Genomic DNA, 26740 nt, shown 5'->3' with positions numbered 1-26740 from the left:
CAGTCAATGTGTATCAAGGACCACTAGGAGAATGTAATCTTTTGTTTTAAATGCACAAAACCATCCTGTATTAGTAGTTGGCAGAATTATAAACCAAATCAAAACAAACAACCCCTCTAAAGTCCCAGCCCCTATTCCCCCCACAAAAGAAAACCAAAACTCAAGCCATGAAAATTTTAATTCTTGCTGCTCTAGGTCTTAAAAATACAATTCCCTGGATTAGTGTAGTATATTCTTCAATGAAAAAATTCATTGAGTTGTCAGCTTACACAGTAGCAGCCAAACTCAAGTGAATGAGAACAGGCAAGAACCCTATATAATGTTTCCAGAGGAATTACTGACAGATTTTTAATTCCAGCATTGTTAGATGTCAAAGTGAATGCAGCATATTTAATCTACCCAGATATGCAGAGCAGGTCTGTACTAGGTAGGAAAGTACACAGGAAACAAAAAGGGTTCCATACCACAAAAACAGGTTGAAATGCTATTTTCTATCCTTGTTTTATGCTTGCACAATGTGGAATTCAAGATGCTTTAGTCTGAATCAGAGCTCAAACAGCATAATACCCATCACAACATGTATATGCCCAGAAATCTTCCATCCTCTTAAGCAGAAATGCACATACTGACTCCAGATCAATCACACAATGTCACTGAATTAAACCAGAGTCGTATAAGCTGACATTGCATTAACATTTTGGACTGCTGCATGAGAATAAGAATAAAATCAATACTGGGTCTTGTGGCCACAGAGAACAACAAAAAAGTTCAGAAGGGCTCTAGATTGGCTTGAACGGAACCGGAACAAAATGCATGACTCATATCATTGAAAATATAAAATGTTTGGTATAAATACTTACACAAGAGACAGGAAAGGTTCCTTCAGGGGAAGGCCACAAACTGATCGTCAGTGATCTGGAAAGAAAAAGAAGACAAAAAAAAGGAAATTATGAAATTAAGCAACAATAAACACAATAAATGATACCAAGATAAAAAAGGGACTAAGGACACTCATAGGTAGTAGTAGTTTCCATGGGGGGAGGGAGGCGGAAGCCTTTTAAATTCACAAACTGCACAAAACTCGGAAGTTTTGAAGTTACCTGACCCCAAAGCTATATAGCTGAGAGAACTGATAATGGCTGGGAAGCATTTCTGTCCTGGGATAATTCCAAGCCAGCAGAGACTAAATATTCTCTGGTGACTGTTCAACAGCCTGTGTGAAATAGGCTTGTGGCTCCTATGGACAAAAGCTCTTATCACAAAAACCCTGCCAGATTCGAAAGGCATCCTTCTTAGCCATCATGCCAGATGATACAGGTCTCTAAAACAGAACTCTGCTTCTTGATCTTGACCTTCACAGAAGAGGAGTTAGGCATATTATTTGGGCTAAGGATGCTTACATTACAGCTGAGAGCTGCACAGAAAAATTGTGTTGTCTTAGTTCCTTCTGTCAGCACAGTATCTTTTGGCCTTGAAAGATTTGTTGCCCTGAGATCCTTGAGGATAAAAATGGCCGCATCAAAGTGGAAGGTCTAAAGTTGTGCAAACTTTTGGAAGCCTAAGGGCCTAGTTTCCAAAGTATATTTTGGAATATCTAAGCTGTATTGCCAACACATTGTCCAGAACACAGTAACCTAGAACGAAACAATGATCAGAATGAGTCATAGCCTGATGCTCTGAATTGTAACGAGAAGATACATTCACATCTGACACAGAAAACTACGGCAGATATCTTCCCCCCCCCCAAAATGTTCAAAGAGGTCATACGATCTCATTCTATTAAATGGAGATGGTTTACAGAGCAGAAAATTCAGGTGAACTTTAAATTGAAACTAATAGTGAGAAGGAAAAGAAGAGGAAAGGTACTGGAAGGACACTCTTTTGCTACCAGAAAATGAGGAGAAATTAATCTTATTTAGCTCCCAACAACTAGTACTCCACTGTACCAGCAGGTATTGGCCACTTCAGATAAGTGGAAGCTGGGAGTGTATGTATGCGAGGTCTTGGGTCCACAGTATGTATGGAAGGAAAGGGGGAAAGCAGGTAGAAAAATTTGTTCATTCTGGGCTTGGTAGAGGAGAGCAACAGAGAAAGCATGTTTGTGTATCTAGTGTTTGGTCATCCAGCAAGGGAGAGGGAAGAAATACAGCAAATCTTGGAGCAGAGCGAATCATAAAAACCGCAGGGTGGCAAACAAGATGCCGATAGCTTCTGTTGGATAGGCCACCCAGAGAGGCCCTATTTAACAGCAAATTTATCCTCTTTAAAGCAGAGGAAACTGATTGCTCCCACATATTAGGAAGACTTGCACGAGACAGATGGCAGGACGCATTTTGTCCAGTCTGAAAGGCTGCAATGTCATGGGATGAAAGGAAGGACAAGATCAGGCTAGTGGAGGGCATGTCACTACTTATTTTCAAGAATCCGTATGTCACGTGAACTTTAACAAGGAAGTTCTTCTGGTGGGAAAAAAACGCCTTTGCTAAGTCTGTATCCCTTATTTTCCTTTTACATTGTTTTTGAAGACTTAAACATGAAACCCATAGGTGCAACTGTGGTAGACTGTACGTCAATGACTGGTAGTGGCTGGTAGTTTGGAAATATTTCTTTCAGGGTTTTGGGCAGCTAGGACAATGATCTGCACGCCATGGAAGAACCAGCATGGCAAACAAACCCAGAATGGAAAATTTTAGCCCAAGTGGTTAGAGTTTGATTATGTTATAAGCAGTATAAAACAAGTTATCTTAGGGGAAAGTGTCAAGCAACTTTGATGGCATAGATGCCAGAGAATTCTACAAATTATGGCCTGAGACTCTGGAGGTGCTGACTAATGACTTATACCAACGTTACCATATGATTTGGTATAAGAAGTGAACAAGCCCACTGTACCTAATTAAAACTATAGAGTAAGTTTAGGCAGCTACAATATACTAGGAGCTACAAGCAAGACTCTGGCAAAACACCAGAAGTAAAATACCATAATTTTTTAAATGATCACAAGTGGTCTGGACACTTGATTACAAGTTTTGTTCAAAAGAAAAAGCATAAAAACAAAACTTTCCCTGTAAAGTATTTGAAAAACAAGATGTTTCTGAGGAAAACTATGATTCATTCCAGGTTAGATAACTGTGGAACACGTATGCTGGCAAGAAGTGGGCCAAATTCTGTTCTCACAGCCCTGTGCAATCTTGCTTACTTAATTGAAACCATGAACAGAACTTGAACCATTAAAATGCTGGGGTGAAACGTTTTATCATATGGCACTGTTTGTCACTAGAGACATACTTAACCTAATTACATTATATTAACACAGCAGATTTTTTCAAGATATACTATTATATAATACATAAAAAATAAAGTTTATGAAGGTTGACCGTTTTTCCCAGTTCTTCATGTTATAAGCAGAATAATTACCTGTTTCTTTTTATGTCATTTGTTTTCAATCCCATATTGCCCTATTTGGTGGGGTGAACCGATTGCTGAATCCACCAACCTTTTTCATATTCAATGCTCAGTCTTAATTAATCATTATTACTTGGAAGCTCTTTTGGCCATTGGACAAAATGGCCAGGGGCTAATCTTAAGTCTGCCCTTGATTCAGTGTGGCCAGATTCAGACTAAAATCACAGGGACTAACAAAAAGCTAAGGCCCAAATGTTAAGGATATTTAGGAACCTATCTCCCTTTGATTTTAAGGAGAATTAGGTTCCTAAGAATTCCTCAAAAATTTCTACTTATGGGCAGTTAAAATGGTGAAATCCAGCCATGTGAGCTACATTATGTAAGCAGGCAATTGATTTATGAGACTGAATATAATTTTCAAAAGTGACTAAGGCATTTAAGGTCAAGTCTACTGGAAGTCAGTGAAATTTTGGCTCTAAATCACTTGGGGACTTTAGAATATTTTACTTTTGTTAGCTTAACTACCACTGACTTTCAACAAAATTAACACCTGAAATGCCAAAGTCACTTCTGCAATTGGAATTTAGTTGCTTCTAACAACCGACTAAGTGGCTCGACTTAACCTGCTTCCAGTGCCTTTTTCTTAGCAGTAAATTGGGTTGATTCTGCTCCATTTTTGCAAAGTGATTTAGCATCTATCTGCTGTAATGCACTATCAGATGCGAAATACTATCCTTTCAATCCTCAGACCAGCAAAAAGCAGGCAAATTCTGAACTGCTTAAACAGAGAGGATTGGAGTCGGATTCAGATAATCATGGACTGCTCTTACCTCAAAACATTTCCACTCTTTACCACTATGGGACCAGCAAAGGGCACAGCTTTACATTATGTAATCTACTCAACATATTGGATCTAAGATGCAGAGTCCTGCGGCCCTTCTCCTTTGGGTTGCATTATACCTACACTGTATCTAAACTAGAATTTAATCGCAGTGGAAGATGAAGAAAATAATTTACTGGAAAATTCCTCAGTTCAAAGGGGGCCCAAACTGACACAGTGTCATGCTGGGAAAAAATGGTAAAACAGGAGACTCTTCCAGCTGAAATCCAGTGGAGCCCTGTAAATGAGGGGGTAGAGAGGCTACACTGCATCTTTGACACAGCAGAGACAGATTACAGCAAAATTAAATTGAGGATTTTAGTGGATATAATTGTTGTTTTTATATATTAATGAACAACAATAATACGTGATTCTAAACCGAATACCAGGTTTGACATTTAATCTGAGCTCTCATGATATCCATAAATGTTCATAAACGTCACAAGACCCCTACCCTTTCACTGAATTACAATCTAGCATGCAATTTAGGAAATATGGATTAATCTACATAGATTTATATTTCTGCAGGTTACATTGTTATTTGTTGATTTATACCCTTTTTCCCTAAGTGTCTTTTTCATCGAGAATCCAGGAAAACACACGCAAATCTTTAATATGAGAGCAAACGAGAGCAGCTCAAAAGCCAGTGACTAGCAGCAGATGGAAATCTGCTTCAGTGAAACCTATACTAATTACCATTTGCTTTTTGAAGTCACCCCTGTTAATGGCCAGCAAAATCTTGTGCCTGTGATACCTCCTATTACCTCCACATTAACTCTTAGTACAGCCAGCAATCACCTAACATATTTCTGGCAATGCTGTGCAATTAAACCACCTTTCAATCAGCTTGCTGAGGAATCCAAAATGGAAGCTACTTTAATATTAGGAGTTAATTACAAGAATGTAACGGGAGGCAGTCGAATGTTCTCTTAGCAGACCAGGTACGTGTGAATGCCTTAGCCAGAGGTGTCGCATGAGAGGTAGGGAACCATACCAGGAAAAGTGACACGGCAACATGCAGAGGAAACTGATCTTAAATTCTCCTTTTCTTTTTTGTGGTCCTGCTATTTGACGTGACCACCTCCCTCTAATGGCCAAAATATTTGGAATCTGTCATCTATTATTAACAGTCTTCACTGCACAACAGCATCTGCTTGGGGACTGATAATGACACCTGCTCCATGTGTTAAAGCATAGAAACAGTCCGAAAGGCCAATCAAACAGGAGTGCTTCCGCAACTCCTCATCCCTTCGCAGGTCCAGTCCTGCTCCCTCGGAAATCAGCAAAATTTTCTCAAAGGATTGATCCATCAGGTTCCCATTCCTGCTCTGCCTCACCTTACTTCTACGTGCCTGCTAGGAGAGAGCCAGCTCCACAGTCTAACCCTTGCAGTTGTGACTCCATTCATTCATTCATACAAGTATTAAGAGAAGGACTGGCTGCTCTAACTAATAAGAAAGGAAATAAACATCATTCTGTTGAGTTAGTGCTAGAAAAGTGATGATTCAGGGAGATCTGAGGAGATGCTTTTACAATTGACGGCTTATTCCAGCAAGGGAGAAAGCATGAAAGGAAGAGGATACTGCAAATCAGGCTTGTGGGCCAGTCATATGGTCATGTGTCCAGTCTCACACTGACTATACCAGAGAATTCAAATAAAATGATCTTAAAAATACGGCAAGCAGTTTTTGTACATATTTTAGAATTGAGGTATGTTGATATACATTGGAATGCACTTATACATGTATTTTGACTATGTTATCATTAAAAAATCTACTCAACTATAGGTATGCATGTTCTTTTTAATGAAATACGTAACCAACTAGTGTTTCTGTAGAGAATGCAACAGTGACTTGAGAACAATTTTGAATCAAAATTTATTGACAGTACTTCTATCGCTCATTTTCTATAGACAGATCTGGTTTAGAAGCTACACTCCATATAAGATAACCGAAAAGGTAACTAACTTTTTAGTTTTCTCTCTAAAGTAAAGACAAAACCATTATCGTTTACCTTATCGCATATCGCAAAGCATTTATCATATAACTACAGGTTGTATTTTCCTTTATTGTATAATGTAACTGTTTAATAAAATTGTTGAATTTGGACCAGGGAATAAATAAATAAATAAAAGTGGACTTTTTTTCTTTTCTGTAAAGAAGAATAACTAAAACATTAACCTTGTCTTTTTAGAACTAAGAAATATGTAAAGGGTAAAGGATATTTTAAATGTGTGCTATGCACACACATAGTTGCGTGTATAACATAGAATGCTTTTATACACAAAGGGCTTGATGCACCCTTACCTGGAAGACAAAATAGAAAATTCTTGACGGATAGATTTTTCAGCACACAATGCTTGCCGGGAAGGCTGGTTAATACAATATTTTGATAAGACAAAAGAAATTAGTCAAATAACAGTTTGGACATTCAGGTATATTTATGCTAGTTCTAAAGGACATCTATGGAAGGAGCTGACACATTCCTAGGTAACCCAAACCAAAATAAGTCCTACCAGCTGCTCTCAGAGAAAACAATGAGAGAGATGCAGTAAGAAAAAGGATCTCTCACATCTGCAAACTAAACTTTAATTAACATCCATTGGAGGTCTCCAGCTCCCTAAAAAGAACTTCAGTTAAGAAAAGTCTCTGTAAAAAGCACCTCTGAGGAAAATGTCTTCAAAAAAAGAGCAGGAGATGTCTCTGGAAGCATCATCACCTTACAGCTTCAGTGGCAGTTGCTCTAAGACACCCTGGGTGAGAGCAAAATTGGCAAAAAACCCCAACACCAAGGTTGAATCTCTTTTTGTTTCATATCTTAAATTAGCATTTTGAGCATGTATTTTGAAACTGTATTACTTTTAACATGCAATAAGTCTAGCTACTGACTGCCTCTTTGAGGAATTTGTGAAAGTAAAAAAGATGTTAGGATGTTTTGTTGGCATGTCCTTCACAAGAGCAGCCACGCAGCTCAGCCTACTGGCAAAAGGGAGCTGCCCACCATGATGCTGCCAGGGCCACAGCACCACACCTTCCCTGCTTGGGCAGCCGCAAGGACGTATGCATGGACAAGGCGGCCAGTGATGCCCACAGACTAATTCTGAGAAACAAGAACATCTGGGAAGGGGCTGCCCAAAGGGTCCACGCTGTGGGCCCCATTCGCTCTTCTGGTGGCAGCTGCAGCCTGTTCCTGCCTGTCCTCTTTCCCAGGACCCTGTCACCCTTCCCTCACTACATGGCTGTACCTGCTCCCATCATGTGATAGGGGAGGGGCCAAGATGGACCTGGAAAAGATGGTAGCTGGGAAGTGATTGCTGTGGTTCCCACCCAGCTCACAGCCTGTTCCCTGCTCATTCTTGGAAAAGAGGGAAAAAAGAAGTCAACTGCGGACTGGATGAGTGGTCTCTGTGGGCCATAAACAGTTTGGGCATTTCCGTCTTATAAAATATTTTATGTCAGCTATTTCTGGCACTTGAACTCAGCTTTGAGACCTTAAATTGAAGAAAATAAACAAGTATACATCCTAAAGGTTCTTGGTGACTTCCAGGATTATATCTTAAAAAACAAGTATTAGCTCTGTTCATGTCCGTAACTGAAGTTTCTGTTATGAGGAAGTGTGGTTGAACTGGCAGCTCACAGGTCAGCTCTGTTGCCTTAGGCTAGAGCTACATCAAGCTCTTCTGGCCTTACTGCAAGCTGGATAAGCAGAGAAGCCTATCTGCTGCCTCCCTGCTTGGAGGTTTGCAGCTCCAGGGCACAGGAGTTGGGGCATCGCTTTCACCCTCTTAAGTACCTGTCCTGAATTCAGCAGTGCCAAAAAGTTGGACCACACAGAACGAGAAAGTGCAACCAAATAATACTGAACTATTTAAGCAGACTGAACTTGAGTAACTGAAATGTTAAGTTGAAAAAGTATGGTACGAGGAATCAAATACATCTGTATTAATAAAAGCAATTATTGAAGTTTGACTTGTTGTCTACTATTAATAATGACATAATTGGTATAAAATCTTGTGATTCATATAAATAGGTTACTGATGTGAGGAAGTGAACCTGGAAAATGAGTTTAAGTTATTGGTTGGGAGCTTTCTATTGCTGATTATTATTTTCATTCTGGGTATTAATGTTCCTCCAGGATGATCTGATAAATCTAGCAGTGTTGTGATGACTTCTCTAAATGGTTTCTTTGGATCATATGTGGTCCCAAGAGCCATGACACTCCAGTGTACTTTATGTAATTTATTTCCAAAGTGAGACGTGCTGACTCACCATAATATTTATTTCATTTTAACATCTGACTAACATTCAATTTGGGACATAAGTACTCTGATATATCATTTTCCCTTGTAGGCACTGCAGATCAGAATGAAAGGGCACTGATGGAGTCTGTGAGTGCCACAACGCTGGAATAAAGGGTGTGCTGGAGTGGGGGGCTCCACAAACCCTGCATGAGGAGTTGCAGTAGCAGTGGGTGCTGCAAGGGGGACTGGAGGGCTCTGCAGGGATGCGCAGGAGGCCAGGCGTGCCACAGGCGCAGGTGCTGCCGGGTGAGAGGGAGGGCTACGGGCAGAGCTCTGAAGCCCCAAACTGTGGTTACATTGGACATCACAGATCTGGTTTGCCCTCTTTGGAGAGAGCTGTGTACTCTGCAGGGTATTTCAGGACTTGAACATCAGAGTGTCTGTTAAACTAGAAACAAAGTGGCAGCAGAACCATCATGGAAAAGTTTGTTAAACGCAAATCTACTAAATGACTTAATCACAGACATTTAAGGAAAACATGAGCATGTTTCCCTAACTGCCTATCCAGTAAAGAAATTGCAACATGAATACATGAAGACCTATAGGAAAATGCTAACCTGACAGATATCGCACACAAGAACAGCAAATCCTTAAAAGGTAAGTACCATATGGTTTGTACTCCGGTTTTCATGATCTGTACTGCCTGAAACATGACCCGTGTTCTTGTGACAGTAAGAAATACTTGGAACTAGACAAAAAGCATTACAGAAAATATTCCGCTCTCCTTTAAACCCCCGCAGACCCATTGAAGTCACCAGGGTTATGCAGCTGCACCAGTGCATTCAGCATTAAGCCCTCGGCATCTATAAAGACAGGTTAAATATGTGCCCTTTCTGAGTTTTCCAGAAGAAGGACCAACTTCTTTTTGCTAAAAGGCCATAATCAATACTTTGGGATTTATTTTTCACCTGTTTCTTTTCATTTTATACCTACTAAAATAAATCAAAACTACCTTGTAAAGATCCACTAAAACAGCTTCTGGGAACAATACTCTCCATTTTTTATTCAGTATGAGAACAGTGTACTCTACAGCATGGAGTTAGTTTTGTGACACATGCCCTGAAAACTGAATTTCATTTGGGGACTCTGTATTCCTGTGCTCTTTGAGGTAGGGCTGGGTGGCTGAAGAGGCAGCAATATAGCCTCTTATCACTGAATCTGATGCCATTTTATAGGATCCTGTCCCTAAATTAAATTTTATTACTAATTCTTTTAAACGACCTCTCTCCCTTGATTCCTTATTTTATGAGCTTAATTTTGACATCCCGCCCCCTCGACTGTTGACATCAGTTTGGTGCTACAGGAAGGAGGTTTAAGCAGTGTGACAGCAGGGTAGCTTAGACAGTCATTTCCCACCAAACTTTTAACGTTAACAGGAGTGTCCACCTGATAACATTGATAGAGGACAACACAAGCTATTCAAGTGAATCAAATTATTTTGAATGGGCCAAAGAAAGTGAGTGGACTTGCCACAGTCGGACAGAATGTGAAAGAAACCATAGTGTGAGTCTCTAGCACCTCTTCTAGCAGGTCTCATGTGCTGAAGCCATGCTCTCTATGCCAGCCCTGAACTTCCTCTCCTGAAATGCCAAATCTTTCTGAGGTTTCTCAGCCCTGCAGTTGCATTTACTGGCCCAGTCAACCAGTGGAAATAATATTTATAAATGAAAGGTGCAAAGGGCCTGATGACTGTCTGAATAATCCCTCAGGGCTTTCCTAGTTTTTCAGTTTTTCCATTTTCCCCAAATCAATACAGTTCATCCAGATCATCACAGTTCATCCAAAGGAAATCTAACGGGCCTTCAAGCTATGGAGTTGCATCTGCATAGTCTCAAAAGCTGTATTTCATAAAAAGCAACACCACTGAGCTGAACGTTACCTTTTGCTTTATTTGATGAATTCTCTTATCCTCATCTTATAGATGAAAAAGAAGAAAGAACAGAAAGCTAAACTGATCTTGAAGTTGATCAATATTAAAGCAGAACTGAGAAATAAATTCACATCTTTCGATGCCCAGTTCAGAGCTTGAACCACATCAAGTGACAATAAAAATCCTTACAGTAACCTGAAAAGCCATCTGCACACTGCTTTCACTGAAGAAAAGCTGATCCCTTTGATTGCTGAAGCCAAACCAAACAGCAGACACAGAGATTTTACAAAGTCTGTCAGTGACGAGCCATAGCTTACGTTATTTATCAGCTTTCCTACAAAGCGTAAGTGTCCATTTCACAAAGACAAAACCCAAAGCAAACAATTCCAAGAACTTATCCAAACCCAGTTTACATAGTTCATTGCATCCATTTGCTGAAGAAAAGTAAACTTTTCTTTATGGGTTAGATTTGAATAAAATCATTATACCATTTTCCCAGCTCATCTAAAAATGCAACAAGTTACAGCAATCAAAAGGAGGTTCATAGGTGAGCCAGCTTAAGACACAGCACAACAAACTCATATTATCTTATAAAAACAGGTCACTTCTATAGATAGACTCTGTCTAGTAAAGCTATTGCAGAGTTACATTCGATGTTAGTTTGGGAGACAAGTGGGTGGGGGAGGAAAGAATCAGATCCAAGGGATACCATATAGCACAAGAGCAATGCTGGCTTTATTTTGCAACCCATTATTTTCAGAAGAACATGAATCAAAGAGATAAACTATGCCAATTTCTTCATAGCTGACTTGTTATAGGATATTGTTTGAGTCTTCACTAATGACTCCTTGAGCTTGGTTATTACTGTGATTAGGAGTTGGGAGGATAGAGGTCTGAGACCTTTCAAAGGAAACATTTTGTTCAGAACTGTTACAGAAAATAAAGTCAGCATTACAGTAACTTTAACAACCCACCCAGGGTAATGGTCTGTGCATGCAGACAGTGCTCTTGCTATTTTAAATGAGGGGGATAAACTCTACATAAGATGGGAAGCTGAGATAACCATCTATTCCATCTTGGGGATCAAAAAGCTGTTAGCTTTAGAAATACAAGAATGTGTGGAAACACTCTGCAAAAAGAAAGGACAGTGAAGTTACTAGGAGGTGGCAAAAAAGCTTTAAAACTTGCTTTTGGCTTCTGGCGAGGATGAATACATTAAGGAATCTGAGATGCTTGGATACCTTTGCCAGGCTACTGAGATAGACAGATTTCCTTTTGTCTTTTCATGCAGAAGCTGTGTGTGTTTGCAAGGCTACTCTGCTCTGATGGTTATCCCAAAAAGACCAGTGGTCATGTCCATCACCGAGGTCAGTACGAAAACTTCCACTGGCTTCATTAAGGATGAAGCAAAGAGGTAGGCCTACATTATGTTCGTTTGTATCAATGGCAGATAAAAAGTATTTATTGAAAAGAAAGGCAGTTTTTGCAGGATCTAGTTCCCCCCAGACTCCTTATCTGTTTTACTTACAAAACCTTAGTTTCTTCATGCCATAAAGCTAAGATTAAAATAACTCACTTCCTCAGAAGATATGTTGTAAGGGGAAATATTTAAAAATTAAGAATCTTCATTCCTTTTCCTTCATTATTAGGTCTATCATTTATCAGCACTAGCTTTTGTCATCAGCATCTAGCACTTTTCAGCATGGCAGAATCAGAGCCAACAGTGTTTGCCCAGACTCACTTAGTACCTTAGATAGCAGAAGGTACCTGACAAAGACACTGCCACACTGTGTTGAAACTTCACTGGAGGATTTTGAATCAATCGCGTATTTGAGAACAACCAGAAGGTTTTCGTTTGTCAAAGCACTCAACAATTTCCGTTTCATTGCAGGTGAGCCAATGAAAAATACCAGAGAGAGAAATGTCCAGAGCCCCTTCATACAGAGACATTAACCAGCCAGCCCACACGCTTTATGAGCTGAGCTCGCGTCTACATCCTAAATGAACCTCCAGAAAAAGTTATAGACCAGGCTAGGGAACAGACACTATTTACTAAGACACCTATACTGAAAATACTTGTGTTCCCTCAAAATACGTTTTCCTGGGGAAAGGACCTTGGTAAGATGTGCCACGTACCCTCACAGATGATCACTGTTTTCTAACTTCAAAGAAGGGGAAGTCATGCAAGCAAACAATCTTCCCCCACCTGGCACCATATGAATGTGATCGCTGCGAATGATTTAATGGAATCAGCCTGTCAAAATGATGAAGCTGAAAAAGCTTTTACAGAATATGTCTGTGACAAAAACTTTAGCATAACGTATATAGTGCAGAGTGGTTTTTGTCATGGCAAAAAGGAAGGAATATCATTAATTAGACACTAAGTGTACGGTTCTGCTGAAAATCTCCATGGGATAAATCACAGAAATGCAGCCTTGACCAGACAAATGGAGCCAGGCAAGTCCCAGTTCTTGTTAGAAGTTATCGAAAGTGCCATTGAGTTTTTAAAGTCTGTCATCTCTGGTAGATGATAAGTAAAGGGCTGGGCTGTTTTCTTCAGATCTACAAGCATCTGGCCACAGTCTTGCTGAGGCATACACATGATTGGAATTGAAAATGAGCTCTTTTAAAACTGCTTCTTAAAGGGACCCTATTCACACACAGTACTTTCTCCCCAAATCTTTTATGGGAAAGCAGCTCATTACGGTCACACAGACAAATGCTGTATAATCTTTCACCCTGTCCACTAGCAATGCGTTCAATCCAATTTGCAGCACTTCCCGCTAGTCTAGCTCGGGACTCCCCACACAGCTCTCCTAAATGCATCCCCGTCCTGACCCACTGCTCCCCACCTGCTGTTCTTTCAATCGCAGGCTTCTCTGGAGCACTGGCTGCCATTCATGCCTAATAGCAAGGTGGAGCAATGTGATTATACAACTCTGAAAAGTAAAATTTCTGTGCCTTCTGCGCCAAAACGCCATAATTAAGATACATATCATTGCACGCTGGAACACTCTAAGAGGGGGACGAGAGTGGCCTTCACATCAGGAAGTGACATTTTGTACCCAATGACAATTTATATTCATTTAAAAAACAAAAGTTTCCAACTGTAGCTTCTTTAAACTCCCTCCCCAGACAGCTGACAGATCTATCCCTGCTCTTTTTATCCACCTCCACAGCAGCACTAAGGGAAGTAGTGGCTGGTAATAAGCAGAGAGAAATTGTCAAGGACTTATTTACTTAGCTAATTCACGTCTTTCATTGCTTGTGGACTGTCCGCCAGGTTGCAAATTTTTTCAACACTGCCTATTTTTTCATTTACTTTGGGCAGTGCTGTTCACTAAGCATATACAGTCAGCTTCAAGTATTTGCCACTCGGAACAGGGCTGGTTAGGTGGGATCAAGCAATGCAATAGAGCACGTCATATGATAGACGTGCAGTATTGTTTTTGCCTTCTGACTGGATTAACACTAAACCCCTGAGCCCTGAAACCATGCACTCTAGCCTGTGCTTAACTTTAAATGTGTGAATGCAATGGGACTCAAGCATGTAATTAAAATTTAACCTTTACTTTAGGTTTTATTTAACAGAAATGGACTTATGCATGTGATTAAAATGACTTGGTTTGTAGAGACAATTTACTGAGCTGAACTAAGAATCAGGAAGAAAAGATGAGGACATCACTGGGGTTTTGATTCATTCAGGATTAGAGAGGAACTAAATATTACTACAGAATTATAAAAGAAAGTGACCTCTTTTGGAAGACAAAAAACATTTCCGAAGCCATACTTCCAAGTTTACTGGCACTGTGTAACTTCCTGCTTAGGGACACAGTTTAATTTGCTCTTGTTGTTTTTACGTAAGCTAGCTGTACATGTATGTCCATTGCCATTTGCAGAAGGTCAGGACAACACCTGGGCTGATGCCTCTGACTCAGAAAGGAGGGGAGAAACCTGTGCAAAGCCATGTCTCAAAGCACTTACCACTTACCGAGTGAATACATACATGAGCTGATAGTTCACTATCTAAAAGAATACAAGCATGTGACTTTAAAGTGGGCCTTCTGCCTTCACTACAGTAAAGCCTGCTGGCTTGAATGTTTGCGCAAAGCAAAGACATGAAGGGTGTGACTGCAGCCAGACCAAACTCATTTGTAAAAGTAAGCGAATACTCATGGACAACTTTTTTTTTTTTTCCTGTGTGTGTGTTCATGTCCACACAGTTGTTCTTTTACTAGGTATAAATGGCCTTTCTGGCTGACACTGAGAAACAGTGCATCACTGCTCCTGCCAAGGAAATATTCACATCTGCCAGCCACCCTGATCCGTCCATATGCCCCACGCATAGGTTGGGAGTAGGGGTGAGTGAGAAAGACTGGGCAGGACTGACAGTGCAACCTGGTATCAAAGGTAGTATTGCACTGCCTCTGCGAAACGCAGACATTTTACAAGCCTTTCTCCCTTAAGGAATCAGCCTTAGACTTCAAAGCTGCAGAACAAAATAGAGTCACGTAGCCACACTATTATTGGACTAAGTCCATGGACAATGATACCAAGGGGTTTAATGTTCATGAGATCTTTTCAGGCTATTGTAGTATCATCCCCTCCATTCTCAGAACACTCTTCCTTCCCTGGGAATGCTTCCAACTGCTCGGGCGGTGTATGTTGTATTACCTGGCGTGGCATCGCCATGCATCCCCTGCCTCACAGGTCGTAGCGGATTCCCACTAGAATGATTTGGCACACATTCTTCATCTTTCTTAATAAAGGAAAGGATTACAAGGTACTCAGAGTATCAGGCGCAACCCCAGTAGTCCTTCTTTCACCCCAATTCCCCTCTCCCAAGCTACTTATTACATCAACTCTAAATTAATTTATCTTAGGTAAACAGCACAGAAATATTATAAACAGAATCAACCCCTCTTCAACTTGCTACACTTTTTTTTTCGTTCACATTCTTTACAAATAGAAGTGGAAAAAAATAATATATGTACATAACAGCAAATGCTCTCTCACTATTTTTCTTTTTTCTGCTTTTTAAAACTGTTTTTATCTTATATAAACAGTGGTGATGGAATTATAAACATCATTATTCCACCTCCATGTTAATACTCTTATTATCTTGCATAAACAGAAGTGAACGAAAATGTACATGACACCAATCAATCCTAAAAAAAAAAGGGGGGGAGAGAGAGAAGTTTTTATCTTTTATAAACAGCGGAGGAAGAACTTAATGAATTTAAAATGTAGTTTTCCTGTTTATATTATTATGATATGAAAGTAGAAACCAAATGGACGTATATTCAACATCGCGCAAGCTGTCAGTTATGAAATACTTTCTTACTGCATACTTTAAAAGTAAATTCAGCACTAGTGAAATCTGCTGGTCTGAGAGATCTGAAAACTGATGGCCTGAGTTTAACCACAGAAAAGGCAGGCAAGGGGCAGCGCTGTCTTCTCCTGTTAGACTTCTGCCAAAGTTCTTCAGCTTTTTCCTTGAAGGGCTATCCAAAAGAAAACAGGATAGCTCCATCTCTGTGGTGAACAGTTAGTACTTGGTCCTTCTGCTGAGGCTGCCAGATAAAGGGGGCCAATTAATACAGATGGATTTTGTGTAATGTGGACACCTGCCACTAGAAACTGGGCTCAGACCCCTAAGTCATTTCACAGAGGCCACCCAACAGCTGTTAGACAGAAATGACTTTGGGGCATGAGTGACCTAGGTCAGATATAAATGTGTGACTTCAAGCTGATAGGCTCCATATGCCAGTACTAATCCCCATATCCACCCACGCCTTCTGCTTTCTTATTTTTGTGTGTGTTTGCTTCTGGCTAATCTTCTACAGCCCATCACAGAGCCAGAAGATTTTTCCCTCTACCTTATATGTCTGCCTTAACTGGGATGAAGTGCTGTTTCAATGTGTTCCCCTCTACTGTATTTTCCTAGGGTAGATCTTCTCTTCCTTCATTTTAATTGAGTAGAGTCCACCTCTTTCTCATCCTGAATTAAATTGGTCAGGGCAACCAGTCTTCTAATGAAGGAGAAGGAGAGGAGATTTTTCTTCTCAGAGCCCGCCACTTTTCAAAGGGGTTGCTCTTCAGGTTGATGACGCTCATCTCTGCTGCTCTCCTTTTCAGAAGGAAAATGCACTCAGCCTCAGCTAGTCTGGATATTTTTAAACCCATGCTAGGGTATCTAGTTGGGTGAAACTGTCAGGTCAAGAGATCAGGCTTGCATTTCTTTTAACAGTATTTGTATTCTTTATTCTGAGGTGCCAGCCTGAAGACAGCTGCCTTAGGCATGGAGGTTTTAATTCATGTCCTGCTTGCCCTTTGCCTTCAAAGTTGGGACCTCTGGATATGAAGAGAAGATCCCACAAAAAAATAGGACCCGATTTCACTGTATGGATTTTAACAGGATGCACAGCTTGAACTACCTGGTAAAGGTGAAAAATCTCTTCCATGAGTTATTCTATATGCTAAGAAGATTATGAAGGAAAATCTTGGCAAGAAAATTTAGGCGGATCAGGACAAATCAGAGAGTCCAGAGTCCTGTGCGATCTGTTTAGGGACTAGAAAAAAGAGATTTGCTTGGCAGCAATTTGCTTTGCTGCATCTCAGCATGTGAAAAAACATCCTTAAAATAATAACTGCTCAGATAATTGGGAAGCACTGAACATGAATACAGAAATGGTATTGTCTCCCCTTGTTTCCTCCCTTTCTCCTTGTATTCTATCTATTTTCTGTATTTGCACATACTCTGAGTCCCAGCTAGTGACCTTGCTGCTTATCATCAGAGATGAGCCCTGAGATGCGAAGTCCTGGTTAGCAGGATCTATGTCTGAATTTTCCCACTTCACAGGGATGTTTAAGTCTGAATTTTGCAGCATAAGGCCCCTCTATTTAAAAAGGTTTCTTAAAACATCAAATTAAACACACAAGGGAGAAGTAAGGCCTTTCAGAGGAGGGTAGCCAAAAATAGAAGGAAAAAAACATATTTCACCATTTGTTTTGAAAACACCAAAAATGATTAAAACATATTATAAACGAAACTAAACTAAAAAAAAAATCTTACCATATGAACAAATTCCCTGCCAAGTTCCATTTTTAAATCAAAGCCATTTTAGGCTCATATGTTGAAAAAGAGTGTCTTAAACTAACAAACTTATGTAATGGATTTAAAAAAACTGCACAGACGTGCTCAACTGAAATTGCCAAATCTGTTAGGACTACATAAGGAGGGAGGAGGAGGAAAGGGAAGGACTTACAAAGGTTTGGGATTCATCTGTGCAACTGCCCCCAAATTCAGACTCTCTTTGAAGTTCATTCCAGCTTTCAGGAAGCCAGGAAAGATGACTCACTCTAATCTAGTTTATACCCCTGCCCCCTTTCAGTAGACCTCAAAATTTGAGACAAATACAACTGAGTTTCCTTACTGATAGGAAAATTTATGAACTTGTATGTAGGAAAGTGGACGCAGAAGGGGAAGGGAAGGGAAAGCAAAGGGTGAGGGTAAAGACAGAGAGAAATACATCCACAGAAACTCTCAAACAAGAAACATCAAGAGTTAAGGAGCTTCTGGGGTTAGTAGAAAAATATACACTGTAAACTAGGACAAAGAGATGAATTGAGTGTTAAGCAAAAACAGTGTTAAATAACATCAATACAGAAAAATGTGAAAGAATTAAATATTCGTGTACCTGCCCAGCTTTCGGATAGTTCTTTTCCCTCTAATAAGTATCAGTTTTTGCTTTAGCTAGGGGAATATCATTACATTTCAATTGAGCATAAGAAATTTTCAATTATAAGAGAAAGCATCAAACACTCAACAAGCTTTGCTGCAACTGAAGAGTCAAAAATGAAGTTCTCAGACTTCCAAACTGCTTTCCTGGTGAGAATCCCCTGGACCTCTTTGAACACAATGTGTTTTCTTCCCCTCTGAAAAGCCTCCTGATACTCCAGCCCCAGGAGGTTACAGCCCCACTACTTTATATAACCTGCCTTCCGTGAAGATTCGGGCCTTGCTACCTACCCTCCTCGTACCTGTCCATTCGAAATTCTCCAAAGGCAAAATGGAATATCCTCTGATGTATTCAGGTGCACCTGCTCCTCTCTTCATGCCAGATTTTGGGTGGTCAGGAAGGCCAGCTCTCCCGCTCTCAAATTGCCCAAATAATTTTCCAAGCTTTCTTAAGAGTCAAGAGCATTCCCTCACTTGACATCTGTTGAGGTCAACTAACAGCCCCCTCCCCCTTTTTTTTTAATCCTTTCCCAGGCTCCCCAATGAAGTTTTGTTCCTTTAGGATTTCAGCTTTAGCAGTAACAACAGAATTATTTCTGCATCTGGTGACTGTATGGCCTTGCTCTCCTGGAAGGTTTCTGTGTTAACTTCCTGGTGTTCAGATGAGATTGTGTCTGAATTCAGATTTAAACAGCCTTTAAAGTAAAATAGTAGGTTGGGTGATTCAGAGCCGGAGTTCTGATTTAAGCCTACCTCTGTACTAATCTGACAAGAATGCTGTGAGGACCAAAGGGTAAAGACTTATAATTACTTAGTATCATAATTATAGGCGGGCAAAGGGTTTTTTGTTGCTTTTTTTAAATTAAAAATGTGTGCAAGTTCAACAACACATCTTTGTCAAATTTACACCGAAAAATAATCTCAGTTCACAATGATGAACAGTGACTTAACTGGAAAAATAAATCATGGCCTGAAGGCAAGTCCCAGGACTATGTAGTCAGCGGAAGATAAAAAATCCCTCATGATATGAGAAAAGTTACAGTAAGGCCACAATAAACTATCTGCATTTGAAGGCCTAAATTTTTCCTCCTGCGCAATCCAGACATCTTTAGATGTTTCTCCCAGTCACACTTCTATAGCCTTGTGGCCTAGAAAGCATGCCATTGATGATTCTTGCTCTATTCCACTGCCTTCAGTGAAGCAGCATGGATGTAACTTAGAAAGAATTTGCCCATCTGGGATGAGAGAGTTTAGAAATCCCTTCTGGTATGCCTCATTACAATGGGATTGGTAGGATATTTATACATGCACACACAGCACCATTCTTGACACTCCTTTTTTAGGTTAAGGTTCCTGAATTTGAGGATCCAAAGCTTTGGGTTCCGAAGAGCTGCCTCCTGCAACAGCACTGAAATCACTGCCTTGCACTGCCAGTAGTTTGCAAATGGCTTGAAGCTTTTAGTCTCATTTTCCTGCAAGCAAAGATTGCATTAAGAGTTTGCTGGAAGGCCTCAATTTTAAGTAGCCTGCAATTCAGGCTTAGGAGGGCCCCATTTAAACGTAACTATCCCTTTGTACTCATAGCTTTAATCTAGGAATTACTAAGTGATATGTCACCATCATACCCAGAGTGAGCAGTTTATCAGGACTGCAAAAATAGTACTTGCATCTGATTCTGGCCACTGATTCTAGCTGAATCTTTAAAATGGAATGAGAATTCCTAGGGAAAGCAGCAATGTAACAACTCCACCAGTACTAAAATAACCCCTTCTCAAGGTTTTCCCCCAGCAGGAAACACATGCTACGATAAATCACTATCTACTGAAGTCATTTGTAACCTTCTATAAACACTGTGCATCAGATCAAGTATCCATGTGATTTGATATCAAAAGAGAACTGGGACATTAAAAGCTACAGTATATGACTAGTTACAGCAATATGAGCAAGACAAGAGGCTGGAATGTGCCTTCATTTACATTTACAATTGTATAAACCCTATGTTTTGTGTAGCTTTAGACAGAACTTGGTTGGAAAGGTCTTAATTCACTAATTCTAGAAGATTCTAAAGTTCTTGGTTTCTATCAGCTTCCAAGGGACTTGTGGGTACCTAGCACCTTATCATAATGACATGGGAAGAGCCACCATGTGGTCTGAGCTTCTAGATTTTAAATTTCAGAAATTACCCTCCCCAGTAAAAATAGAATGAAAGCCACACTTGTTTAAAAAACAATACCATAGTAATAAAACAACAGTATTTGATTTATTTATAGTAATAAACCATCTCCTAGCTTCAGTTCACCTTTTATGCATGTGCAGAAGTGTCTTTCTGTGTGGAAGAGCAGGACTGTGCTTGGAAAATGACTAATTGCCAGCTGGAGCAACACACAAAGAAAAAAACGTAACCTGATCAAGGGAGTGATACCTCACCAGTTATTCCAGCCTCACATTGGTATTTGCTGCCAGAAATGGAAAGTTGTGACTCAAATCTGTAAATGCTTGTGAAAACATGATGATTTGCAATAGAATGCCCAGGCACTTTAGTTACAGCTATCTCTCTAAAGGAATTGTGGTCAAGGGGCCAGTGAGGCTTTGCAAAATTATCATGAAATTCTACCAGTGCTAAGGTGAATAGTTACACTGGAGCAGTTATCCTGCTATGGTTATCTAGCAGCACTTGTTTGCCTGACAGTTCAGGGATGAGCAACGGTGAACAGAGAGAAGATATTTTAAACCCTTCATCAAAAAAATTCCGCCACAATCCCAAGCCCCTGCCCCCCACAGAAAACTGAGATTTTGCATGGCTTATTTAGAAGACACTGCTAAGAAGCAAGAACTCCTGAGCACGAATCCCTTTTTTTCGCATGGACTCACAGTGAGCCCTAGGGTAAGTAAGTTTTAGGTGAGCACTTCCCAGCAGTTGGAGGAGAACTTGATTTTCACAGGGCTCATAAGGCATGAAAAAGTACAGTACGAGACTATTAACATGCATCGCCACACTACAGCAACACTGTGTGCTTTTAATGGGCCCATTCCTTTAACAGATGTTTGAGCAGTGGGCTGCAACGTACTGTGGCTGAAACTCACAAAAATGCACACACACATTGTTCAGTTTTTGGTAAGTACTCTATGGTCTTTTAAAGCTGGGGTGTAAATGTAAGCCCTACCTGATCTCAACTCCCTGAAATAATTAAGGGCCAGTGCAAACATTTATTCCAAGTGTGATTTACAGTATAAATATAACTGTCCTTTTATGTCACAGGGAAGGGTGAGCTGCCTTAGAAAAAAATGCACACCAATCTGATCTTCTAATGAGAACACAGCACAGTAACTAACCTTTCAACCATTCCAGTTTGGGAACGAACAACAGTACCAGGGATTTTGCCTTGGGAGTTGTTGCATATTTGGAACTTGAACTTTTTTAGAAGTTTAAAAATGTTGATGGAATTAGTGGACTCGTTATTACTAGATACATATAATGCATTTTTGAAAAAACATTGTTTTGATATAAAATACATGTTGCTAGGCCTACAACTTTAAGTGCCAAAATACTATATCCAAGACAGTCCTTAAGTAACTTCTAGCCCAGTTTTTCATTCAAACATTCAAAGGCATTCCTACCATACTGTATATGTAGTAAAACTGATCCTCCTAGTCCTTCAGCTGAAAGTACTTGGAGGAAAGTTAAATGGACAGAAAACAGATGAAGAGTCTGGAGCTATCCAGGAAAGTCTGGTCCCATCAAAGTCAGCTTTGCCTTTGATTTCAAGAAGCCAGCATTCAATCCAGGATCCCTTTCTCTGGGTTGATGCTCACGCCCTTGTATGAGCTAGTCATTTCCTGCCTCAGTTTCCTCCCTCCCACCAGGGAATACCTTCAGTTGTGAAAAGAACTGTTATTTTTAAATGACAATATGGCATGGGCAAAAAAAAAAATAAATAAATAAAAAAAGCTGCATCCCTATGACACAGTTCAAGGAGGGGGGAAAACTGAAGTACCATCAGCCTTGAGACAGTCAATATCTCAGCATGATAGTGCTGTAGTGAAGTTTCTTACGTCTTCTGTTCATATTTCTGAGAACCAGGAATCCTTTGGAAAAGCAAAACCGGATCGATACAGAAAAAAGGCTCTGAAGGGAATTTAAAGAAGTCTTGCTTGCTGCCATTCCCCTGTTGTCCATAGAAGCATAAAGTTTAAACATTTCCAGTGTAAAGCCTGTAAGAAGGCATACACATTGCGGTTCTCCTTAGAGCCTTCATCTTTTTTTAATCTAACAGCAAGGTAGATACACTGCAATAGGTACATCAGACATCCTCTTGCTGTGATCAGCCTTCCTGCTGAGCAGATGGAGCACAGATGAAGATGGCACCTGACCTCAAAGCTAGAGAAAAGCAATCTGTAGGACCCAGAATCAGTCCTAGATATTGGGATGCCTAATGCTGCTACCACCCCATCTCTCCATCCCACCACTGCCACAATGATGGCTGAAACACCCATGAAGTAGATTCCGAAACGCTACTGCTTGCAGTCCAAGGCTATAAAGCAAATCAGAATTGGTGATGGTTTTCTTTAAAATGTTGGGTAATAAACTGTGACGGTTCAGGAGATGCTTCACAACAAGCTCAGAGGTTTGCAGATTTGGGATGGGGAGATAACTGTTTACCAGTGTATGCTGTCTCCATTCATGAGTCAAAACTCTTGAGTTTTCTGCTCACCTGTAGTGAATAGCTTGCCCTTAAGCTTGAGTACCATAACAGAACTTGTATAGACAGAGAAACCTGGGCTGGTTTGGTTCACTTTCCCCCAAGATTCAGGGCTTATTCTCTTTTTGGGGACTTGTACGGTCCACACTGAGCACTTGGCCATTTTTGCCACAGTCATCTCTAAAGCACCCTTTATAAATCAGAAAGATGTATGCACTGGTGGGAAATGGTGGCACAGAAAAACTAAGGCTGAGGTCTAAAACGGTCATTTGACTCCCATCTCCTAGTAACTACTACGGAGGTTCAGCATCAAAACAGGAGTTAGGATCCAAAAAGAAACCTTTATTCCTACTGATTTAAAGCAGGAGAAAGATGACAGAACAGTTAATTGAACTCAGCTCTCAACTAAGACCTAAATCAAAACTTGTAGTACCGGAGGGGGAAGGGACTGTGGCATTTCACACAGACCTTGCAGAAGTGTCTTGCGCACACTGACCATTGACCCTTTTTCTCCTCAGATTCTCTGCTAAGTTAAACTGTGTCAACCTGTTCTACTCAAACCAACTATATCATCCACTGCATCTGCTAAGAACAGCGTAACCTCAATTACCAAAATATCATGCAAAACACTAACAAATAATTGGCCAGCCAAGAGTGCAGATAATCTAGGAATTTTTCATTGGAACAAACAGGCTCCAAAGGACACAACCCAATTGGAGACAACTCTCACTTGAGGAATATTATTCTACGTTATAAACTATGAATTGCTTAAGTTAAAGTTAAAAGTCATGACTGGACTCAAAACTGGTTATTTTGAAGGGCAAGCACAGGCCTCACTATCATTTCTGCTATCATCTTCTTATTTTCCCCTTTTTGTACTAAATACCCTACGATAGAACATATCATGAAATTGCATATCATCTGGGTGCATACGACTAGGACTACTTGAGAATTTTCCAGTAGGACATATGGCCATTGGAAGATGCTGATTTATCAAAAGTGAAACATTGAAAATACAACAATTTCAATGAAATTTTGTTTAGGAAAAAATGGAATGAACTGCTATAATAAAGTCAATATTACATCTCAATATTGCATCTTTTAGAGGTTTTTTTTAATTCAGATTAAATTGCACAATTGAAAATAAAAATAAAAATAGAAGTCAGAACAAGTGTAGTAAGGTTTTAATGAACTATCAATTAATTTTTTGGAGCTAAACCATGGACACTTATGCCAGAAAGGGGGAAAAAAAGAGAACCAACACAATCCCACAATTGTGAAAACATGAAAAATCTCATTCTCACTTAGTTCTGCATACATCCTATAAGCAATAAAAAGCAGTTCAGTTTTGTTATGCAGAGGAGTATACACGGAGATGGCTTTGCACTTCCTGCTCGTCGCAGAGATATACTGTTTCGAGACCACGTGGGGAGTTGGCAAGAAGAGGAAATGCCAGGGCAGAAGTAGCATGACTTAGTGAGCTGTGTATACAAGATGTCCTGGCTAAATCCTACACATACAGGCTGAAGCAATAGCAATGGACTCTACTGGAGTCCTAGGGCCACAACAATTTCTGCGGTGGCATCAGTCAGTCTGCGGACTGGCAACGGCGAGTTTCCTTGCTGAAGGGAATAGATGGGCTGGGGAGTAGTGAATATAAAGGGAATTACTGCAGCTGCCGGATACAGTAAAATAGTTACCCTGACTTTTTGCCTGACACTGCAACACCGGATCAGCAAAAATGCCTTGCCTGGACTACACAAGCAAAGAAGAGAATGTCCTTCCTGACCCGGATTTCACCACGGCCAGGGCTCCTAAGCGCTCCTGCAGATCAGGGCCTGATGGCTCCAAGCAGCGCTACTACGGAGCACGTGCCTATTCCTGCAGTGCTGGCACAAGGATCAAACTAAGTATTTCAAAACATGGAGGCATGGCAAATACCATAGAGAAACACAACCGGAGGTTAAAATCCAGAATGCTAACCCACAAATCTCCTTCTTGATAACATGCTAAGCCTCAAACCCTGCATTTGTCTAAGCAGTACGGCTACTGGTGAAGAAACATTACATTTTGCTCTGACTCCATAGGGAGAATAGCCATCATTCCCATAGCAATCAGAAAATGAAAGACATATGAGGATATAGTTCAGCCATGAGAAAACCTTACCCTAATTGCTGATTACTAAAGTACCATAATGTGTTAGAGAAGAAAGGATTCCTGAGAACATCAGGACAGGACATTAGCAGATTAATATCAATCTCTAGAGTTCCAGATTCATTTCCTGTCCACGCTCATGTCCTCTTGATTACTACAGAAAACAATCACACAAAAAAGTTCAATTACAAACAGCAGAAGAGACTTAAAATATTAACATTTTTTAGAGCTTTTAACCAAATATGTATAATTAAATGAAAAGCTAGGTTAATGCTATGTTAAAAGTTGAGATTTTAATTGTGTAAAGGTCACCAAGTTCAAAACCAAAGTTCATACAGTACATTTAATCCTGTCATATTGGGGCAGATTCTGCTCTCAGTTACTGGCATACACTTAAAGCATCTTTATTTTATTAAATAGAGTTAATTTAGCATTATGTGAGCATAAGAAAGGCAGAAGCAGACTCCACATGGGTGTGCATAGATGCTAGAACTTCATCATGATGTATAGAATACACAAGGTATACAATACAAAACACTACATGTGTGTTCAAGAGAACATTTTAGACATGAGAGAAAGCACAGTTCAGTTTAATTATACGGTCTAGGTGGAAGTTCAACGCAAACAAAAAAAGAATTGCGCTGCCTTTCAAACTGCACTAGACATCATCATTTGTCAGATTGTTACATGTTGTCCAGGACAGTGCCGTGAAAAATTGTATCATATACTTGCAAGGGAGTAGAAGTATATTTATTGAACTTTTGGACAAGTAATATCTGAATCTTCACATTTAATTAACATCGTTGCACAACTAAGGATTTACATTCCAAAGATGACCCCATTTTGTCTATCAAACCTTGCATTGCAGAATCACACTTGCACACGCACTCTGCCAACAGTCCACTGTAACCACATGGGATTGAGGTGCTGTTTTCCTGCAGAGAACAAGATACTGCACAACAAGAGCTTTTGCACCCATAAACAGTCCTGGTTTTGAGCTAAGGGTAGCAAACAAGTGTGCCTGTCTGCGCCAAGATGCATGGGAACAAACCTCAGTTGAAGCCCATCTGAAAATCCAGTATAAAATGTCCTCGTTTTTTTTAAAAGACAATATAATTTAAAGCAGGAGAAAACAGAATAACAATGTACTTTATTGGAATAAGTAGGTCATCAAAAAATAAATGCGCCTATGTTTATTGGAACGTCTAGTCCTCATAAATGGCTTAATGGATTTTTTTTTTCAGACTTACTGAAACATTATTCACCTCTGAGCTTAGAACGAGCTTGAGAAATTTCAGCCAAAAAGGTAATTGTTTCAGAAAGTTATAAACCACCAAAGATATGGGGCTTACAATAAAAGTGCCGTCTCAACCATAACTACAACAAATACAGCTAATGAATAAATGCAGTCTGGCAAGAACAAATAAAATTTGAAAAGTCTGATGTGGCCTGCACAAAATGCAGAAAAGTAATCAAGTGAGTAAATGTCAAATGAAGTTTTGTCCTTTTTTCTGAGGAATCCATTTCATCACTAAATTCAGTGAAGGACCTCAGGATCCCAAAGCAGGATGGCCACATTTTAAACTGAGGGAAAACTTCTCCTTCTTTATCAGCAGCAGTCTTATCCAATGCCTGCAAGCAATAATGATGCACCAAAGATACACATATTACTACTATTACCTGCCCTGGTAAT

The 26740-nt window shown here is 40.0% G+C and overlaps 1 protein-coding gene across 18 annotated transcripts in view; it reads right to left on the bottom strand.

Annotated features, from left to right (window-relative positions):
- The window catches only part of ZBTB20 (zinc finger and BTB domain containing 20), a 518459-nt gene that overhangs the window by 143604 nt on the left and 348115 nt on the right, over nucleotides 1-26740 (bottom strand). For 17 of the 18 annotated variants that reach the window (XR_010391606.1, XM_064520252.1, XM_064520247.1 and 14 more), the window contains one exon: nucleotides 861-915. The gene's annotated coding sequence lies outside the window, so the exon portion shown is untranslated. Of the gene's footprint in view, nucleotides 1-860; nucleotides 916-25079; nucleotides 25202-26740 lie in introns of those variants that run through there. The other variant, XR_010391607.1, reaches the window with a different exon arrangement.

Source organism: Dromaius novaehollandiae, chromosome 1 (assembly GCF_036370855.1).
Source record: "Dromaius novaehollandiae isolate bDroNov1 chromosome 1, bDroNov1.hap1, whole genome shotgun sequence".
Lineage (NCBI taxonomy): Eukaryota > Metazoa > Chordata > Aves > Casuariiformes > Dromaiidae > Dromaius > Dromaius novaehollandiae.
This window is presented reverse-complemented; position numbering and strand designations above follow the sequence as displayed.